At 43.1% G+C, this 20,099-nt stretch overlaps 2 long non-coding RNA genes across 3 annotated transcripts in view; one reads left to right on the top strand and one right to left on the bottom strand.

Moving 5' to 3' along the window:
* The window catches only part of LOC112059293 (uncharacterized), a 92,857-nt gene that overhangs the window by 63,989 nt on the left and 8,769 nt on the right, over positions 1 to 20,099 (top strand). Inside the window, exons 2-3 of one of the 2 annotated variants that reach the window (XR_010590257.1) lie at positions 2,556 to 2,740; positions 8,634 to 8,667. This is a non-coding gene — a long non-coding RNA (uncharacterized LOC112059293). The remainder of the gene's footprint in view (positions 1 to 2,555; positions 2,741 to 8,633; positions 8,668 to 20,099) is intronic. The other variant, XR_010590256.1, reaches the window with a different exon arrangement.
* On the bottom strand, positions 10,260 to 19,784 carry LOC135973427 (uncharacterized). The gene is made up of 3 exons (XR_010590255.1): positions 19,680 to 19,784; positions 14,767 to 14,837; positions 10,260 to 11,846 (listed from the first exon to the last, which is right to left on the bottom strand). It is a non-coding gene; the product is annotated as an uncharacterized LOC135973427 (long non-coding RNA).

The following is a 20,099-nucleotide window of genomic DNA, read 5'->3' as shown; positions in this document are numbered from 1 at the left end:
ATGGTTTAGAGGAATGAGTGTGGTGGTGCAAACAGGACTGCCTCAGTTTTCATCCCAGTTCTGCTAGTGATTCCCTGCACTGGACAAATCATTTAGAATGGGATTTTTCAAAGGTGCCTAAGTGACTTAGGAGCACATGGCCCATTTCAACGTGTATAGGGAACATCAATGGGCCTTGTGCTCCTAAGACACTTAGGTGATTTAGAAAATCCCACCCTGTCTCATAGTCTCCATATGTAAATTGAGGATAATAATAATTATGCTCACTTAGCTCAAATGAGTCTGTCACAGGCTGACTGGCCCTTTAAGTAGGGTGACCAGATGTCCTGATTTTATAGGGACAGTCCCGATAATTGGGGCTTTTTCTTATATAGGCTCCTATTCCCCCCCGCCCCCAATCCTGTCCTGATGTTTCACACTTGCTATCTGGTCACCCTACCTTTGAGGCAAGTTAGGCTTAGCCTGGCTTGCGATGATCAGATAACCACTCCCTAGCTGATCCTGACTGTCCGAGGATCAGATGGCTCAATTCAATTATCAAACACAGCTGAGGAAGAGTTGGGTGACTTCCATAAAGGACTGGAAAAGCTCAGTTGTGGAAAGAAGTTGTGTCCTGTGATTTGCCTGAAGGAAAAAGGTAGTAGGCCCCTGTATCAGGCATGGGACAACGCTAACCCCCAGGCAGGCAGCCTGGATATAGACTAGGAATAAGGATCCAGTTTGGAGAGAACCAGACCTGGGGGAAAGACTCTGGGAAAGTAGCCCTGAAGGTCAGTGGTTTGGGTAAGAGGTGGGCCTTCAGGAAGAAACTGGAGGGTCAGTGCTCTATAAGGGAGTGGAGTGGAAGGGCAAGAGAGGTGAAAGATGCTTTTATTTTATGCTGTTTGGACTAGAGGCTGCTACTAGAGAGGGCTTCCTTGTGGGACGGTAGGCCTGTTGCAGGACTATTGTTGGCACTAAGAGGGAAACAGAAGTGAAGCCGTGACTGCTCCATGCCACAGCAGGCAGGGAGTGGGTGCTCTCCTAGGCTCTTAGAAGGATTCATTACTTAATGCTTATACAATACTTTGAAGATGTAAACCACAGTACTATTCACAGAAACTGAAGAAGTGTTCATCCACCCATCCATCTCATACCACCCATTTAAAGGAACAGCTCCTCATTCAGGCCAATAGAGGGATGTTTGGGGTTTTTTTTTAGTTTTAAGAACTAACACCAAAACTGCAAACCCAATAGATGTATCTTACTGATGTAGCATAAAACTAGTTTGTGGCCAAAAATACATACTGTACAAGGTGCCCAAAAAGTCCTGCTACTTCTAGCTGCCAAACAAGAGGCTTTATGTCATACAAAAGACACTGGTTGAATCTTGCAACAGAACAAATGGACTGTAAAGAAAAAACACTCCGCAGCTGTCTGAGGATTTTTCTGTTATTTCCAACCAGGGCCGGCTCTAGGATTTTTGCCGCCCCAAGCAAAAACAATTTTGGCCGCACCCCTGTTTTCTTCTTACCCCACCCCTGGCCCCGCCTCAACTCCGCCCCTTCCCCAAATCCCCAGCCCTGCCTCCTCCCCCTAGGCTCTCAAGCCTAGGAGGGAGGGAGGGAGGTGGAGAAGCGGCGCGCGCGCCGTGGCCACTCGGAGTCTCCCCCTCCCTCCCAGGCTCTCAAACCCTCACCTGGGAGGGAGGGTGAGCAGCAGCGTGCGAATCAGCTGTTTCGCACGCCGCGGTCGCTCGGGATCTCCCCCTCCCTCCCAGGTTTGAGAGCCTGGGAGGGAGGGCGAGCAGTGGCGCGCGAATCAGCTGTTTCGCACGCCGCAGCCGCTCGGGATCTCTCCCTCCCTCCCAGGTTTGAGATCCTGGGAGGGAGGGCGAGCAGCTGCGCGCGAATCAGCTGTTTCGCGCGCTGTGGCGAGCTAGGGCGGCCGGGGCACATTTTTAGGGGCGGCATTCTGGCGCCGGCCATGCCGCCCCTAAAAATGTGCCGCCCCAAGCACCAGCTTGTTTTGCTGGTGCCTAGAGCCGGCCCTGTTTCCAACCTTCTGAACCTCATTTAAAAGAGAGAGGAAGTCATCTGTGATGAAGTGTGATCACAAAACACAAATAAGTATTGCAGGGAAATTCCTATGCATAGCATCTGACCGTAGAGAATGAGGAAAGGAAAGTGACCCCACTCACAGTCCATGCTGTGGCAGCAGAGAGGCTGATTCAGTGGGGAGCACTATAAATCTGATCAAGAGACAAATAAAACCCTGGCTCAAGATAGTAGATGCTGCTGTACCTTACATATTTATATGGAACCATTAAATATAGCCCTTTTTTGTGGTATTTTGATGAGCGACGTGGGCGATACCTGCATTGCTGGGAAGCAAAATTCCTATTAATGAAAATGGTGAGTGAAAAGTGAATAGAGAGTAACGTTGAAAGTAAACCCAGTGATGTAAGACCCAGAAAGCCAGTACCCACATCACCTCCTCCAGCATGAAGTATTTTAGATTTTCTTACTGGCAGTTTTTTGGTGGTTGTGCCTGATTATTTATTACTTGTATTACAGAACTGCTTAGGGGCCCCAGCCATACACCAGGACTCCACTGTGCTAGATGCTGTACAAACACAGAACAAAAAGATGGTTCCTGCCCTGATAAGGTTGCAATCCAAGTATAAGAACAGATACAAAAGGTAGATGCAACAAGCAGATGGGAAGCATAAGAACATCATGTGTCAGTACTGGTCAACAAGGTAAGTAGAGGTCACAGTACACCAGCTGCCTAGCCATTGCCAAGTTTTTTGTCAATATCACAGCAGGTGTGGGTGGGTGGAGGGAGTGGGTGTAATTCCACCAGTCTCAGATAAATGGTTCCTCTTAAAGAGTAGAACACCTGTACCATTTAAACAGGCAATCCTAGTTGGGAATCTTGCACTGTATAGCTGTTAAATGTTTATTAGGTAGCAGATATTTGAAAATAATATCTTGGAGCCTGATCCAAAGGCCATTGAAATAAATGGACAAATGGGTTTCTGTTGACTTCAACGGGCACTGGATATTCTTGTCCTTAACATTATTCTCCATCAACACGTTTGATGAACTTCAGGATGTCACCTTTCCCAGGCCTTTTCTGGGGGTGATTAATTGGGGAGCTTGGTTGGGGTAATATTATTTGGAGTTGGGAAGTTGTAGGTGGCCTTTATTAAGATCTAATGTTATAGCCCTTGTTTGGGCACCCTGCTTTCTTAATATATTAAAGAAGCCTCTTTTATATAAAACCTAGAGTATAAGTGAGGCACAGTAAATAAATGCAAATGACTAAATAAATGTTACCATGGTTACATGATTATCAATTACTGTGATCCTTCCATGGCCATAAAACATTGACTAAAGAGCTTGACATTACAAAAGCTTAAATGCTGATGCCTTTATAGAGATCCTACAGGATCAAGTTTTCTGCCTTGCCACTGTAGTAATTACAACTGATTATCAGGAGTGGGGGGGAATGAAAGAACAAAGACATCTATCAGCCCATTGTGTTTATAAATGAAAATTGTCTTTACATATAAGAACGCTACATTGTAGTTGGACGATATAAACACAGTTAGACTATAATCTGAAAGGCAGCTCAGCCAAATTAGTTCTGCAATTTTCAGATATATAGAAGATATGCTGCAGAAGTGGTACATACATGATCCTACACTCGCATAGCATGAAAATAGACCCTTAGCATTACTTACAGTCAGCTAAGAATAGGCTGTATGAATGCTATATGCTGTTTCCAGCACAGGTATGCCATTGAATATAACAAAGGGTAAAATCCTGGCCCCATTGAAATAATGGGAGTTTTTCCGTTGACTTCAATGGAGGCAAGGTTTCAACCAAAGCAACTGCTTTATTTTGTGGTGATATGAATATGCTCTGCTATGGTGTCAACTATAATAAATTACTCTATTAAATTCACCTTTGGTTTAATCCAGTAAGAGAAGGAAACTTCAAAGCAGAGGTTACCTGAGTAATGTTACACTCAACCAAGTGCTGTAGGAGTCTCTGAGCAACGTATTCTGTTATACTAGGCTCAATCAAGAGTTAAGGATTGTGGGGTAGCCTAATTTAGGAATTTCCTTGCTCTTCTGGGTTTGATATAGAGCCTTGTCTCAATGTGGAACTACATAGGAGTGACTTTTCATGAATCAAAGCACAAATAAATCTCATAATGTAATTGGAAAGTATGTACTATTTAAAATATATCATACTGAGGGGGAGGGAAATTTCTTGTTTAAAATTTAAAGTTAATGTATCTCTCCTGGAAGAGGCCGGAATGACTGACACCCCTGGAGTGCAAAGTCCTCTTTTATCCGCACGTAGCAATTACTGTGTAGGCGGCAGCAGCAGTGCAAGCTTCCCCACTCCCTGCCTGTTCCCACTTCCCAATCCCACCCAGCTGATGTATCTCATCCTGGACCTTGAGGACCCCACCTCTACGTGATGACAGAGTATTTTAGTCTTCATGCCAATTTGTTCCTTTACCTCCCTACTAAGGCTGCCAAAGGTTTTAATTAGTGTAAGTTCTGGCAGTGGTTTTTGTGATGTAGATCCCTGGACTGAGACCATTAACTCATTTTACATAGGCCACTGAACAGCCATCAGACGGGAACAACTTTCAGATACCACCAAACTAAGCCAGATTCAACCAAGTGACTTGCTGGTGGCAGGCTCCTGTTCAATACCATTTTTGTGAGATACTCAGTCCCATTCCTTGTGTGTTTTTTAATAAAATTTTTGTTAAATGATGAGGCGCTCGACTATGGACCTCAGAGTTCAAGTTGTAGCAAACTGCAGCAGCTGAATTACAAACCTCTGGAAAAATGGAATGATAATGGAAATGCTTTACTGTCCCTTAACGATAATATCAACCTGGGGTGACACTAATAATACTGTGGTACTGCAGGCAGAATTATAAAGTACAGTACATAGAACTTCCATACAATACCAAGTGCACATAGGGGTTCTATGCTAAGTTAATGGTTTTAGTGAATTCCTAGTGAGGCTAATAGTCTTTCAAGTAATTTGGAATATTAATTTATGATGTATTAATCATTTTGACTTATACAGCACTCTAAGTTTACATAGACTCAGAGTGAAATCCTGACCACACTGAAGTCAATAGCAAAACTCCCTTTGACTTGAATGGGGCCAGGATTTCACCTGCAGTATCGTTACACCCCTTGACCTGAATAGTTAGCCAAAATTCAGGGCCTTGTGGGTTGTTTCCATTAGGAGGAGAAATTGATGATGGAGTTGGGTATTCTTTGATACAATCCTATTCATCGACAAAGAATGAACTGATAGTTCTGTTTCTCTCAACACAGTAGGAATCAAACAGCAGGAGACAGTTTTTTTGCTCACACTACCAAGCCTCTTTCCAGCCAGTGCTTTACTCAAAAGTTCTCTTAGCTTTTCTCAGGCTAGGTCTACACTACCCATCTGAATCAGCGGGTAGAAATTGATCTCTCGGGGATCAAATTATCGCGTCTCGTTGGGACGCGACAATCGATCCCCGAATCGATGCGCTTACTCCACCAGCGGAGGTAGGAGTAAGCACCGTCGACGGGGAGCCGCGGAGGTCGATTTTGCCGCCGTCGTCACAGCGGGGTAAGTTGGCTCCGATACGTCGAATTCAGCTACGCTATTCGCGTAGCTGAATTTGCGTATCTTAAATCGACCCCCCACTGTAGTGAAGACCTGCCCTCAGAGTCATGCTGCAAGTGCATCTCTGGCTATGCCCTTGGTTTTCTGCTGTTTCTCTGTCATCTTCCCTGGTGTTTCTGCTGCCTTTCACCCACACAGAGACACAGCTATACTCAAATCAATCCCCTTCCCGTCAGCTTCTCTGGTGTTTCTGTTGCTTCTCTCCCACACAGGCACACAGCTGTAATCAAATCAATCTCCTTCCCCTGTGTTTATCAGACTCTTGGGAAACCCGTGGACCAAATGACCCAGCTACTGCCCAGGTTAGCATGCAGTCTAGTCTTTGGATGGTGGCTTTCCATTGTTTCAACAAAGGAGCATTTAATTGTTCCTTGTTTAAGCTGAATGGAAGCTAGCTGTCACACCCAGGAGCCTCCAGGGGATGTGTGATTGCCCAACCTCCAGTGTAACAGTATGTAGTTGGATTTTTAAAAAGTCCTTTTGCCTTAAAGCTGATGTCCATTAAAATATAAATAGATCATACAGATTAAACCAAACAACAGAACTCTCCTCGCCCTCTGTCCTCTCTGGATTTTTAAGTATGACCAGCCCTTTAAAAAACCTGCAAACTCCTAGTCCACCCCTTTCTGGGAAACCTTAAAAATAGATAAGGTTTATAGGGAGCCCTGCTAGTCAACAGCCTCAGACTCTGTTGGATCAAGGAGGAAATAAATTCCAGAGTTGAGGACACACCATGGAAAATATGCATCATGTAGCACCTTTCTGATTATACTGGCAGTAGGTGTTTAAGAACATAAGAATGGTCATGCTGGGTCAGACCAAAGGTCCATCTAGCCCAGTATCCTGTCTTCTGACAGTGGCCAATACCAGGTGCCCCAGAGGAAATGAACAGAACAGATAATCATCAAGTGATCCATCGCCTGTCGCCCATTCCCAGCTTCTGGCAAGCAGAGGCTAGGGACACCATCCCTGCCCATCCTGGCTAATAGCCATTGATGGACCTATCCTCCATGAATTTATCTAGTTCTTTTTTGAACCCTGCTATAGTCTTGGCCTTCACAACATCCTCTGGCAAGGAGATCCACAGGTTGACTGTTTAGGGCAGACAGATCACTGGTTCAATTGACAAAGGGCTTAAAATCCAAAGGAAAGCAAAACAAGTCCAGACAGGACAAATCATACACAGAACGTGGTGTGGCCATTTTCCCCTTCAGTGCTGTTTTCTGGCACAGCTTCTCTGCAGCGGTGAAATGCAGTGGCCTGCCTTTGAAATGTGAATATTCTACAGAAGCGCTGGCACTTCAGAATGACATCCCTCCTATGCCCCAGAGTTGTATTTTGCTTCACATTGTAGGAGCACTCAATGTCCCTGACTATAGAGAAATCTCCATAGTTGTCCTAGCATCAGTGCAACTACACTGGTTCGAGTGCTACTCTAGATAGAACATAGGTGTGCTTACCACTGTCACATCTAAAGTTGCTCAGAGATAGGTTAGATGACATGGTGGTAAATATACCTATGCCCTGTCTACACTAGTGCTCCCGCTCTGTTGCTTCTTCCCATGGAGTTGCACTGGTGCTAGAGTAGTAGTGGGAGACTTCTTTCCAACCTGAGAGGCAGCTAATTGTTAACTGACACCACCTGATGATTGAATTTTTTACTCACAATGTCCTATGTGATTATTGAGTTAAACTTACGCTGCAGTGATACAAGAATATTCAGACATGAACACCACCTAGAGGCAAGATAATAAATTAAACTATAAAGATTTATAGTTGAGAGAACCAAACTTGTGTGAACCATTTTGGCCTACCTCCAGCCACTGTGAAGCTGAGACCCCCAATATAAGCAGAATATTTTTGGCAACTTTGCTTCAAACTAATCCTTCTAGGAAAGAGACAACATCTGCTAATGATGACTGGAGGCTAAAATGTCACTCCAGAGGTATTATGTTTAGGGAGAACCTTTTGAGAGTGACAATATGGTGTCTTCCTCCTCTTGCATACCCCTGGCATTGGGAAGATATTTGTGGGGATACCCACTGGTAACTGTGTGAATCAGGTAATTCAATCCTGATCCACTTCTATTTTTTCTTGCTTTATTTTAGTAGATATTAGTTATCCACTAAAATAAGGGTCCAAATGTACCAAAGGGATTGTTAGTTAAAGCTTTATTGAATGTGACCTATGAGACCTGTGCACCACATACCAACAGTTTGAGGAATGTCCACCATTTGACAATTTCCAAGTTTCCAGTGATCAGTTGTGACTCCTAAAATGCACCAGTACACTCCCTTTCCCTTTAACTATTATTATTATTTGTATTACCGTAGTACCTAGGAGCCTTATTGTGATAGGTGCTGTACAAACACAGAACAAAAAGATAGTCTCTGCCTCAGGAGTTTACAATCTAAGTAGTTTACAATCTAACAATTCTTACTTTGCTTCTATGACTACAAGGGCAATGAAATATAAGAACCGTGCAAGCCTTGATTTAGCTCTGCCTTTCTCTCCCCTCATGGAAATCCCTGTGGGAAGAGGTTTGGGGGAGCTGGACTAGTAAAACTCCACAAAAATCTCCTTGCAGAATTTTCATTGGATTGTTTGATCTATAGAAAGGTTGCGGTTCTGTACCCAGGTTCCATACCAAAGGGTTCCCCCACCTAAAATGTCCCAAGCTTCTGCCCTCAGAAACCGTGAACCCTGGAGGGGGGCACAGGAGACCAGGGCCTTCCCAGTACAATTCATCCTTGTGCAGAGGGGGAGCACAAGGCTCATGCACCCTTAAGCTGTCTAGTTCAAGGGCTTAAGAAAGATTTAAGTGCTTCATAGATCTTGTGCTAGCCTCACTGCACATGGCTCCTTTGGCCACAGTATTGCACTGGGAGCTTCAGTTCAACGGATTATCCACCATGACCCCCAAATCTCTTTCAGAGTCAACCCTTCCCCAGATACAGTCCCCCATACGGTAAGTATGGCCTATATTCTTTGTTCCTAGATGCACCCATTTGTATTTAGCCATATTAAAATGCATATTGTTTCCTTGGTAAGCTGTGCTCAAGCAATCCAGAGAGCTCTGTATCAGTGACCTGTCCTCTTCATTATTTACCACTCCCCCAATTTTTGTGTCATCTGCAAACTTTATCAGTGATGATTTTTGTTTTTTTCCAAGTCATTAATAAAAATGTTAAATAGTGTAGGGCCAAGAACCAATCCCTGCAGGAGCCACTAGACACAGACCCATTTGATTCCCTGTTTACAATTACATTTTGAGTCTTATCAGTTTGCCAGCTTTTAATCCATGTAATGTGTGCCATGTTAATTTGATATCTTTCTCATTTTTAATCAAAATGTCATGCGGTACCAAGTCAAATGCCGTATGGACATCTAAGGATATTACATCAATACCCTTACCATTATTAACCAAACTTGCAATCTCATCAAAAAAGATATCGAGTTAGTTTGACAGGATCTATTTCCCATAAACATTGATTGGCATTAATTATGTTAATTCTTTATTAATTTTGTCCTGTATTATCCCTCCATTTTCTTGCTGGGGATCGATGTCAGACTGACAGGCCTATAATTACATCTTGTTTAACCTTTTAAATACTGGCACAATATTAGTCTTCTTCCAGTCTTCTGGAAGTTACCAATGTTCCAAAACCTATTGAAAATCAACATTAATGGTACAGCAAGATCCTCGGCCAGGTCTTTTAAAACTCTTGGATAAAAGTTATCTGGACCTGCTAATTTTAAAATGTCTAACTTTAATAGCTGCTGTTTAACATCTTCCTGAGATACTAGTAGAATGGAAAGAGTGTTATATGATATAACTACATCATCTGTTTTTTTCCAACTACAGAATAGAAATATTTATTGAAAACTTCTGACTTTTCTACCATTTCCACCTTGTCATGGACAAATACCACTGTTAGGATTATTTTCTTCCTAATATACTTAAGAAAATTCCTTATTGTCCATAACTCTGCTGGCAACAGAGGTCTCCTTGTGTTCTTTTGCTTCCCTTATCAATCTTCTACAATTTCTAGCATCTGATTTATATTCATTGCTATCAACTTCCCCTTTTTTCCTTTTGTGTTTGTTTGGTTGGTTGGTTTGTTTTACAGCTGCCTTCACTTCCTCTGTAAACCAGGTCTTTTTTAACCAATATTGCTTTCTTCCTCAATTGTGGCTTTTGGAGCATCTAGTAAAGTGTTCTTAAACTATTCACATTTATCATTCACATTTTTCTGATTACATTCAGCTGATTTGTAACATAACGGTTTTCAGCTTTGTGAAATTGGCCCCTTTAAAGCACAAAAGTATAGATAGCTCTGGTTTGTAGTCAATTCTGTTTGCATATTATAAATGTGATCAAGTCATGATCGTTTGTACCTAAGTTACTTACATTACATTAATATATAGTTCAGTTTATCTTTATCTGTCGAGACAAGATCTAATATAGAATTCAAGAGTAAGAGAATCAAGAGTAAGTGATAGGTTTCAGAGTAGCAGCCGTGTTCGTCTGTATCCACAAAAAGAACAGGAGTACTTGTGGCACCTTAGAGACTAACAAATTTATTAGAGCATAAGCTTTCGTGGGCTACAGCGCATTTCTTCGGATCCATAGAATGGAACATATATTGAGGAGATATATATACACATACAGAGAGCATGAACAGGTGGGAGTTGTCTTACCAACTCTAAGAGGCCAATTAAGAGGAAAAAAAACTTTTGAAGTGATAATCAAGATAGCCCAGTACAGACAGTTTGATAAGAAGTGTGAGAGTACTTACATGGGGAGATAGATTCAATGTTTGTAATGGCTCAGCCATTCCCAGTCTCTATTTAAGCCTAAATTGATGGTATCTAATTTGCATATCAATTCCAGCTCAGCAGTTTCTCGTTGGAGTCTGTTTTTGAAGCTTTTTTGTTGCAAAATTGCCACCCGCAGGTCTGTCATTGAATGACCAGATAGGTTAAAGTGTTCTCCTACTGGTTTTTGAATGTTATGATTCCTGATGTCAGATTTGTGTCCATTAATTATTTTGCGTAGAGACTGTCCGGTTTGGCCAATGTACATGGCAAAGGGGCATTGCTGGCACATGATGGCATATATCACATTGGTAGATGTGCAGGTGAATGAGCCCCTGATGGCATGGCTGATGTGATTAGGTCCTATGATGATGTCACTTGAATAGATATGTGGGCAGAGTTGGCATCAGGCTTTGTTGCAAGGATAGGTTCCTGGGTCAGTGTTTTTGTTCAATGATGTGTGGTTGCTGGTGAGTATTTGCTTCAGGTTGGGGGGTTGTCTGTAAGCGAGGACAGGTCTGTCTTCCAAGATCTGTGAGAGTGAGGGATCATCTTTCAGGATAGGTTGTAGATCTTTGATGATGTGCTGGAGAGGTTTTAGTTGGGGGCTGAAGGTGACAGCTAGTGGTGTTCTGTTATTTTCTTTGTTGGGCCTGTCTTGTAGGAGGTGACTTCTGGGTACTCGTCTGGCTCTGTCAATCTGTTTTTTCACTTCAGCAGGTGGGTATTGTAGTTTTAAGAATGCTTGATAGAGATCTTGTAGGTGCTTATCTCTTGTCTGAGGGATTGGAGCAAATGCGGTTGTATCTTAGAGCTTGGCCGTAGACAATGGATCATGTGGTGTGACCTGGATGGAAGCTGGAGGCATGTAGGTAAATATAGCGGTCATTAGGTTTCTGGTTTAGGGTGATATTTATGTGACCATCGCTTATTAGCACAGTAGTGTCCAGGAAATGGACCGCTTGTATGGACTGATCTAGGCTAAGGTTGATGGTGGGATGGAAATTATTGAAATCATGGTGGAATTCCTCAAGGGCTTCTTTTCCATGGGTCCAGATGATGAAGATGTCATCAGTGTAGCGTAAGTAGAGTAGGGGCATTGGGGACGAGAGCTAAGGAAGCGTTGTTCTAAGTCAGCCATGAAAATGTTGGCATACTGTGGGGCCATGCGGGTACCCATAGCAGTGCCGCTGACTTGAAGGTATATATTGTCCCCAAATGTGAAATAGTTGTGGGTGAGGACAAAGTCAAGAGTAAGTGATGTGCGTGGGGAACTGTGGGATATTTTGAAGTGGGCCTCCCTTGAGCTCTCCTGTTGAAGCTGTTTCACTGTGGATAAATAATGAAAGAATGATTCCTCCCAGATAGGCCTAACCACTGGACCATAGTCATTCTTGCTCTCTCCTCCCCCCCTCCCCGCCCCAACAGTCAGAGACAGAAAGTCATGCACTCAATATGTGCAGTACTTTACTTTTTTCATTTAAGTACACATCTGAGTGTGATGCACAAACATCCCTTTATTTGACTATACAATCATAAAAGGCAAGAGGCAGTTTGCACCTGGCAATCTTTCAGATTTGGAGATCATTCTGAAATTTAGATTTACATACCATCTAAAGAGCTTAGAAATTTTACTCTGGGTGAACACCCTTTATAATAACAACCATTCCTAGCTTTTCACTGTCTGTGCAGTAGTGTGTTAAACATTCAAGCTAATGGCATGACGTTCTGATATTACCAAGATATAAATGCATTCTGGGATGTATAAATTATAGGAGTTGCAATAAATTGCATTTGAAGGGACAGCAACTGCATGCTTGAACACAGATGGTTTTAATGCTCTGAATAGGCCTGATCCTGTCTGTCAAAGTTAAGCAGATTTGAGTCTGGTTGTCTTTTAGGTTTGCTGTTTCTCTGTGATTGTAATGGCAGAGAATTTACATTAATCTGCATGTGTATGTATACACATATAGATAGAGATTACACCACGTGTGTCTCTGATAAATTGAAGAGTCATGTGATAAACTGCATTTATACCCTATGATCACCTCCCCTGCACTCCGCCCACACTACCTGTAGCACTCCAAACTTCTGATCAGCTTTCAGACAATTGCTACTTGAACACATAAATCAAATCCGTATAAATGTTTCCTTCTTTCCTCACATGATGTGGAACTCCCCCTTTTTTTCCCCCCACCCCCCTCAAAAATTGCATTGGCTAAAAGGGGTAATATTCAGTGCTGGACAAGAAACAGGATGAAGTTTTTGACCTCTTCTGAGTCCTAGGGAAGGTGTCTTTACAGGTGTTAGGTTTCACCTTGATATCTATTCTTTTGCAGTACAGCTTTCTAACTTCGTATTTTTGTTTGTTTTGTTTTGCTAAATACTTGTCAAGTGTTGTCTGAGTCATAAATGCACACCACTGCTTTCACCTATGAATTTCCATGACACGCTAACTGTTTAAAGTAGCTTATCTACCTATAGCATTCAATACTCAGTGGAGATTCAATAATGAACTCTCATGGGATCCCTTACTAAAGCACCACATTGTCATCCCCCATTTCCACTGGCTAAGATCTAAATGGGGAAGATCCGGAGTGGATTGAACAACATACTGTTTCCTTCCCTCATTCCTGCCAGAAGTCTGTAAGGTCAAGCTCCACTGTTGTGAAGGGCACTGGAGCCAGGACAGTAGGGGACACAGCTGAGAAACTGACACACTTCCTCACATTGTCCTTACTCCATCCTTCAAACCCAGGGCATTACAGTAGTGTAAGATACTGATGACTCCTTCACCCACCCTACTACCTTGTTATGACCTCTCACCTTCAGGGGGTTGGGAGGGGACAGCAGTTGGCAGGAAGACCACAGTGGCATGGCACTCTCATGAAATGTGTGGGGCTCCTGGATAGACAATAGGCCTCCATGGATGTCCCAAGATCTGTGGAATATCCCCATGGGTCTCAAGCTACCTGCAAGTTTCAAGGTCCACAGCCTGAGAAGCTCCATGGGAGGCAACACCACCAATGGGACATTTGAAAGAAACTCCATCATTTTCAACTCCTGGACACACGTTTCTTCTTTCACCAGGTTTACACAGGTATAACTCCGTTAACTACATAGAAGCTACTTTTGATTTGAGTAGAGAATCGGGCTAATCTAATTTCCTCATTCCTATGCAGTCTTTTCCCACAAAGGGGACAATATGGCCCTAAGAATGTACCAACTCCCAAAAGCATTCCTTGTTTTCTGCCTTTTTTAAATCAATTAGTTTTGTATTCACTTTCCTTTCATAGATTCATAGATTCATAGATTCTAGGACTAGAAGGGACCTCGAGAGGTCATCGAGTCCAGTCCCCTGCCCGCATGGTAGGACCAAATACTGTCTAGACCATCCCTGATAGACATTTATCTAACCTACTCTTAAATATCTCCAGAGATGGAGATTCCACAACCTCCCTAGGCAATTTATTCCAGTGTTTAACCACCCTGACAGTTAGGAACTTTTTCCTAATGTCCAACCTAGACCTCCCTTGCTGCAGTTTAAACCCATTGCTTCTTGTTCTATCCTTAGAGGCTAAGGTGAACAAGTTTTCTCCCTCCTCCTTATGACACCCTTTTAAATACCTGAAAACTGCTATCATGTCCCCTCTCAGTCTTCTCTTTTCCAAACTAAACAAACCCAGTTCTTTCAGCCTTCCTTCATAGGTCATGTTCTCAAGACCTTTAATCATTCTTGTTGCTCTTCTCTGGACCCTTTCCAATTTCTCCACATCTTTTTTAAAATGCGGTGCCCAGAATTGGACACAATACTCCAGCTGAGGCCTAACCAGAGCAGAGCGGAAGAATGACTTCTCGTCTCTTGCTCACAACACACCTGTTAATACATCCCAGAATCATGTTTGCATGGTTTCTTGTCATGGATCCTTCCTCATGATCAGAGTGAACACACATCCTGTAAGACTTCAGTGAAAGGTTGCTGAAGCACCATGAGAGTCCCTTTGTGCGTTGTTACAATTGACTTTTATAGTAAAAAAAAGGAAGACTGTGGTTAAGCACCATCTACTTCAAAATCTGTGGGCCTTGTCGCCTGTGTGGTGATTGTACCCTACTTTTCTAACTGCTCCCTTTGTAGAGTTCCAGAACTCTGCCACTAACAGACACCAGGAAGACCAGTCTGTGGTTCCTTGCTCCCATTTTTAAAATACCACCTCCAGAACTCACAGTAGTGCTGAGACATGGCACCTACTCTTTGTAGCGTTCTGACTGCATGCCTCCAAAGTGACCAAAGAAACTTCTGTTTCCCCATTTGGACTGATTCTGTTGAAAAACAATACATGAAGGGAAGGTTTAGAATACGGAAATTCCCAGCTAATCTTTCTCCTACAATATTATCAGATCACCTTGAAGTAAATTCACTACCACACTGCAGTTACATCATCAGTCACATTATTATTTGAAAAGCAAAATACAAATAGTAATGTGGAACAAGCACATTGTCTAAAAATTATTAAACCAAACCATCTGATGGATCTCCCTAGAAAAGAGATGGGGAGTCTGAACTGGTACCATGCTCTCTACAGACTTGCATTGAAATTGTTTTGCTGTCCTCTTGATATAGTAACTCTTTCTCTAGATGGGTGCTGACAATGTTTCATTTTGACTTGGTAATGTAGTCTCCACCACTGAGTTGCATTGGAAGCACTTTGCCACCATCTTGACATTATGTCATCTCTCTAGACCTAGGATGACCAGATGTCCTGTTTTTAAAGGGACAGTCCTGTATTTAAGTCCTTCTGCATGTGTCTTGAATTTTTCTTTAAAATGGGCCAATTATCCTGTATTTTCTGTCTCCTTCTCCCCCCCCCCCCCCCACTCACACACACACATCAGTACTGGCGTGTCCTGCTGCTGGCCAGACCCCTGTTTGCCAGATGCCCGCCCGCCAGTGGTGAATGGGGGGGTCCAGTAGCCAACAATGGGGGTGGGCGTGCAAGGCTGGTGGCGGGGCAAAGCTGCAGCTTTTGGGGCTGGCTGCTTCCCCTGCTGGTCCATCAGCACAGCCCCTGCTGCGTGCCGGCTCTCAGCCAGCAGGGCCCCACCCCCAGCCCATTTCTGCCTGGGAACGGCTGTGCACTGCGAGCTGTGGTGTTTGATGAGTATGGACAGGTACCAGGCGCCCTTTATGTACTCCCCTTCTTGCTGTCCTTTCCCTGCTTTGCCCCTTCACCCCCCTCCAACCCCGCTGCTCCTCCATATCCCCCCTGGCGGGGCACGTCCCGCTCCCAGCGCTGTGTGGAGAACCAGCCCCTGGTCAGAGCACTCAGCTCACTAGCAGCCTGGCCGGCAGGTTCCTTCCTTCCTCCCTCCACTGCCTCTGGCTGGGCCAGCACCCTGGAGAGCCCAAGACCCATCAGCCCGGGGCACTGTCCAGGAGGAGCCGAGCACTGCATGTATCAAAGCCCCGCACAGCGCTAGCACGGGTAAGCCTCTCCGCCCCTCAGCTAAGCTCTGGAGTGATGTGGGGGGGGAACAATTTCCAGCCTGTTCATGCCTTGACCCTGTAGGCTCCACAGCAGCCCCCCCCCGGCAAGGGCTTAGCACCCTCTTCACCCACCCTGAATCTGCCCCCAGGGAGCACAGGGCTGCTCCATCCCCTAGGCACCCTCCTCTGCTGAGCCACCTCTCTGGCCCGGTTTGCTGAAGCTCCTGCAGTCAGGTTCCCTGGGCCCTGGTGCACAATGTGTCCTTAGGGCTTAACCCCTTCCTGTCTGTGCTGTAGTGGGGCAGGGGGGGGGGGGCAGGAGGCGGCTGGGTTATGTCGGTGGCCAGCAGCAGCCTGGAGGTGTTAGCTGTGCTGCTTTTCGACACTGTGCGGGGAGGACGGGACAAGCTGCTTCTAGCCACGGTAGAAGGAGAAGAGATCAGCTCTGCAAAGACACAGGCCAGGTCATCCCTTCCCCTCCTCCCCTGTGGCTGGAAGCAGCTCCCGTCCCTTCCCTCCTGCACAGTGCACAAACGCTGCTGCTGGCTACAGTCTGGTTTGAACCCTGGCAGAAATCTAGAGAAGGGGGGCATGTGATCCTGCATGCCCCGCCCACGCGTTGCCTCGGGAAGACTCAGTGCCAGGTAGTAGGGGAGGCAGGTCCATCCCAGGGGCCCAGCCAGGCATGGATGGTGGAAAGCGTCGGGCAGGGACGGTCGGTCACCCCGTGTGAGAGAGGTGTGTGTGTGTGTGTGGGGGGGTTAGGGATGTGTGTCACTTCTCCCCATGTGAACCCTAAAGTCTTAAAGATAAGAAGGTATGCAGTATTTCTTTTTAAAAGGGGCTCAGTCAACTCAATGTTAATTTGAACGTTTGTACTGCACAGTTCTGATTGCCATTGAACTCGCTTGAATACGAGTAATTTTACCAGGTGTCCCGTATTCAGCATAGGGAAATATGGTCACCCTATCTAGACCTGAATTGACACCCTTTCATCCTCACACCACATCATCTCCACAACCTTACACTCACAATGCAGATGTACTATCGTACCTAGACGAAACAGAATTTGCTAAGTCGTGGCAGCCTTAACTTAGAGGTTTTCTTTAAATCTCAACCTTAATGTTTCAGAGATTTTGTTTATTAAATGAAAATATTAATAGCAGCTAGTTTTGTGTTTACAAGGAATTGATTCTTGTCAAACCATGCCTATTTGACACTGATTAATATCTAAAATATTACATTCTGCCATTCTGCATTTACTGTTTCATTTTAAAATCCAAGTCCATACTTACTCTTATACACATTTTGTATAATAATTCAAGTGTTATAATGGCATTTTATCACTGTAAATTGCTGCCAACCTGACCTTAAATCTATCCTGCTGGCTAACATTAACCACAACGCTTCAGAACTGTCGCTGTACTTAGCCTCATGCATCCATTCATTACATCATATTTTTTTCTAGGATCTTTATTTTTAATAACAATAACTGAACTCCCACATGTTCAATTATTGCTGGCAACTCCGTGACTCTTTCTTAACAGACGCTAAAGAGGCAACATCAAATTCTTCATGCTCTTGGTATTTCAAAACTAAATCAATCCTCTACACCTATAGAAATAAGACTAATTTTAAAAAAAAACAAAACACAAAAATCACAATAAAAGGTAATGATTGTCTTCTCCTTGCATTCCTGCTGAGCCTTCATACTTGAATTCATTCCCAGTAGCCTTTTCCATATAATAATAAATGTGTATCCATCTGATTGTCAGTTTAAAGACTTTTTTCTCCTTTGGACCTGATCTATATATACCATAAACCAATCAAGAAAGCTCTAGATGTCAAAGTGGTGTTTGCTTTTCAAATCAGTCAACCGGTGTCCAAATGGCAGGACCAACTAGTGATGAGGATTTGTTAGGAGAAAAGTAATCTGTTTACTTTGTGCAACTCCTCTTGAGTGCAAGTTTCTATAGCAAAGCCATGAATAACACACAAGGAGATTTTTCTGTAAAAATTCTCAAGCAATTTTCTTTATTTGTTGGAAACATGGAATCTGATGCTTGCTATTACTATAGAACCAAGAACAACTCTTACATTAGCACCAAAGAGGAGGAAAGGTACAATACCAATAGTACCAACAAAAAGGTACACACACACAATAGCGCTGTAACAGTCTGGATATTGAAATGCAGAAATATGACTTGACATAGAATGACCATAACTAGCACATGTACACCCTGGCATATGAATGGACCCTAAGCTAGAATGAAAATATTATATTCTTTATGCCTACAATTATTTAGATCACAAGACTTGAAAGCACTTCACTTTAAGCAAATACAGGCTAAATGTGAAGGGAAAAGTTTGTGTTTTGGTTTGAAGAAACATCTTATATTTCTAGCAAATCCAGTCCAGATATTTTAAGTTAATTTTAGAAGAAATAATCTTGTAGGGTATATTGCATACATGGTACTATATTACTGTTTTTTCAGATGTGCATAAGAACATAGTACATTTTCCTCTTATGGAATTATGGACCTGCTCCACAGCCCTCTGAAATCAATGGGAGTCTTTCCATCTGGAATGGAGTCTTTGGATCAGGTCCTATATGACATGGGTTCATCCAAAGAATAGGCCCCCCAGAACTGTGGTAGAACTTTACTCATTCAAAAATAGGCTCAATTCAGAAAGTATTTTTCATTTGTAGAATTGTAATGAATTATCTTCTGGCTGGTTATCACTTCTTAAATTTAAACACATACTTCCAGTGACAAAGATAGAATACTTTTAATTTTTATGATGTCCATCTAAGTATCTAGTATTCATCTAGTATTTATCATGTACCCAATACCCTTTTATGGGAGTGCCAATGATGAAATGCTATTTTGCAATAACTGGAAAACTAGTAGTTATCACTGAAACCATTCCTTGAAATTAGAAAGATAATTAGCATATTTTTTATTTATCTTTCTCCAAACATTATATCTTCTATGGTCCAGCCAAATATCTGTAGAATGAGACAGCAACATTTTTGGCAAACATTGAAGGGTTTTTTTTTATTTAGAAGATAGTTCACAATATAGTCTGACCTATAAAGTGCCTGGAATCTTTACCCCTCTCCCCATACCATACTGCTGCCATTTGAGATCAGCAAGAATGCTTGAGTTGGATCTGCCTTAGAATAAAAGGTGACCAGGCATTCTCTGTAAGGGTCTCTTTCCTTTGCAATATTCTCTCCTCAACCTGTTCCAAAACAGCCCAAATATATTGACAGACACACAGAAAAAGTCCATCTGTTTCAGTGGGCATTTGTGGAGGACTGAGGCAGCAGTAGGTAGGATTTGTCTGGTGGGGTGTTGGTGGTTAAAGCCCTCTTATAGGTCACATGACTAATCAGATGAGGTGTGGTAGGGTGAAGGGAAGAAGAAACACTGCTGCCTTGATTGATGTTTGGTTACTCCTATGGTATCAGGTTTTTAAGTGTATGTATGGCTTCCCAGAGCTTTTGATAGGCACCCACTGGTATGGAGTTTCTTCTGAACTAAAATCAAAATAGTTTATAAAGATCCAAAAGACAACCCACTCCCCTCTTTCACCAGCTAAATCTAGTAATATCCCTTGGCTGAGCTATTGGTGATTATACAATAATGAACAGGGGATATTTTGTCACTCACAGGAGTTCTGGCCAATCAGTTGAGAGACATCAGCTTCTTCCCCTAGGCCATTATCATATACCTGAGGAGACAAAGTGGTGGACCAGCTGTGTTAGAAGAATAGCAACACAAGTATTCTTTCTCTTGGGAGTTTTTCCTATGGGAGGAAAGATCAGGTCCTAAACCATTTACAATCCTTCTTAGTAAAGTTGGGAAGATACTGAAATACTAGTGATTGAAGGTGATCTGGGGAAATTTCAACTATTCATCTTGAAACTTAATAGTTTTAACTACTGGCTACCATTCTTTTAAGCCACTTCTACACAACTGAACAGCTCTTTGGGGGCAGGGTCCATGACTATGTGTTATAAAGATCCTTTGGACAACACTGCAATACAAACTAAATAATAATGACAACATCAGATAAATGGGTTAAAAATC

The sequence above is a fragment of the Chrysemys picta genome, chromosome 9 (assembly GCF_011386835.1).
Source record: "Chrysemys picta bellii isolate R12L10 chromosome 9, ASM1138683v2, whole genome shotgun sequence".
NCBI classification, from domain to species: Eukaryota; Metazoa; Chordata; order Testudines; family Emydidae; genus Chrysemys; species Chrysemys picta.
This window is presented reverse-complemented; position numbering and strand designations above follow the sequence as displayed.